The following is a 2,327-nucleotide window of genomic DNA, read 5'->3' on the forward strand; positions in this document are numbered from 1 at the left end:
AATTAGAGGTAAGGGCAAAATAGTTTCTGCTGGGTATCGAGGGGGTAGGGGGGAGAGGGAAGGGGTGGAGTGGGTAGTAAGGGAGGGGGTGGGGCAGGGGGGAGAAATGACCCAAGCATTGTATGCACATATGAATAATAAAAAAAAATTAAAAAAAAAGATTGGAAAAAAAAATAAATAAAGTAGAATAAGTAACTTCCTTGAAAATTTCAACAACAGACATGAAGCAGAAGAGGTGACTATAATACTTATCTGGCAGGGGAGATACCATGATCATGAAGGTGATTTTCCCAGGGCGAGGTTTATCCATTGCACTCAGGATGTTCTGACCCATGCGATTTCCCCAAATGTGGGAAATTCGACTGCATAATTTGTGGTAGTGGGAGACTGCATACATGCTCTCCCCTGGAAAAAAAAAAGGAAGAGGTGACTATAAAATTATCCTGTCAGAGTACCAAAAAGAAGAATGAAGGAGGATGACAAGTGAAGAAATACTAAGGAATTATGAGACCCTATTGAGCATATTAACACATGTGTTAAGGGAGTCTCAGAGGAAAAAATTAAAACAAAGAGGGAGAAATGTTATTTGAAGAAATAATGGTTAAAAACCCCCCAAATCTGGACAAGTAAATGGACTTCTAGTTTCACAAAGCCTACCAGATCCCACTGTAACATTCACAAGAAATAGGTGAGACCAAACTAATTGTGCATTGACAGATAAATGAACAAAGAAAATGTGCCATATTATATATACACTATGGAATATTATTCACCCTTAAACGGAAGGACATTCTGTCAGGCACTAGTGGCTCATGCCTATAATCCTAGCTACTCAGGCAGAGATAAGGTGGGTCATGGTTTGAAGCCAAACCAAGCAAATAGTTTATGAGACCCTATCTCAAACATTGTGGTTCAAGTGGAATAGCACTTGCCTAGCGAGAGTGAAGCCCTGAGTTCAAATGCCAGTACTACCCCCCCAAAAAAAGGAAGGGAATTCAGACACTTGCCACAACATGGATGAACCTTGGAGACTTTACAGTAAGTAAAATAAGCCAGTCACAAAAGTACAAATACAGATGATTCTAACTGCATGAGATATTTAAAATAGTCAAATTCATAGAAGGAGAAATTAGAATGGTGGTTTCCATAGGCTGAAGACAGAGAGAAATGGGGAATTATTATGCAGTTGATAACATGTTTTAGTCATGCAAATATGGAACATTCTAGAGATCTACTGTACAACAATATGAATACAGTTAGCAATACTGGGATGAAAACTTAGTAATTTGTTAATCAAATAGATTTTGTGTTTTAAGTTTTTAACCACATTTTAAAAAAATTCATCCTCATAAGAATCTTATGAGGTAAGTAATATACTTTTCCTTATTTCCTTGTAGCTAGGCTGAAAGACAAAAGTGGCCAATTCACTTTCCCAAATTCATATAGCTACTGAGTGATACAGTTCTAGATTTCAATCTAGAACCTGCATCCTAACATCTTCATCATTGTCTGTCTAGACTGCTAATGAGGTATGGTGACCAAGTACCTTATTAATTATATATTGTGGGCTCTATGTTTTTTCAGGCATGAACCAAGCACTAATATTTGTAAGTCACCACTCTGTGACCAAGCTAAGGACCAGGAGGCAGACAAAAAGAATTTAACTCTCTTAGAAATTACAATATATATAGGGCAGATTTTTTTCAAAATTGGCTGCATATTGAAATCTCCTGGGAAGTTTAAAAAACTGATATAGTTGAGTGGATCTTACCTCCAGACATTCATATTTAATTGATCTGGGCTACAGTCTGGATATGATTTTTGAAATCTCTCCTGATGAGTGTTATGTGCAGACACTGATATAGAACAAATATCAACCCAGGTGCAAGAGCTATCCAAGCACTTTTATACAATTCAACAGATAAAATAGATTTGAAAGTTGTGTGATGAATGCAGGCTGGAGTTCCCAGGGAAAGCTGAATGGAAACCTAAAGTTGGCTTTTAAGTATGAATGAATTTCAAGTAGGTGGAAGCAAGAACACTGAACAGAATGAAGGGTAGACTTAGCCCAATCTTGGATGGAAGCAAGAGTAGGACTAAGCATATGCCTTTCTTCCTCAGTACCAAAGTTCATGGAAATTAGATTGCAGCTAATAATACCAGTCCCATCTGACCAGCAGCTGCTTCTGGTAATCACACAGGTTTATCTCCTGCCAGAACAACAAAATTCCTGATAAGTAATTGAGCACTATGGGTTCAACCTACCCCCCCTTCAATAGCTTGAAGGGTGGGTTCCAAATCTGGAATCCATCACTGAAGGACATCTG

The 2,327-nt window shown here is 38.0% G+C and overlaps 1 non-coding gene across 1 annotated transcript; it reads left to right on the forward strand.

Annotated features, from left to right (window-relative positions):
- The first annotated feature begins 244 nt into the window (after positions 1-244).
- On the forward strand, positions 245-408 carry LOC141424331 (U1 spliceosomal RNA). The gene has a single exon (XR_012449281.1). It is a non-coding gene; the product is annotated as a U1 spliceosomal RNA (small nuclear RNA).
- Positions 409-2,327: the final 1,919 nt, after the last annotated feature.

This window comes from Castor canadensis, chromosome 6 (assembly GCF_047511655.1).
Source record: "Castor canadensis chromosome 6, mCasCan1.hap1v2, whole genome shotgun sequence".
NCBI lineage: Eukaryota > Metazoa > Chordata > Mammalia > Rodentia > Castoridae > Castor > Castor canadensis.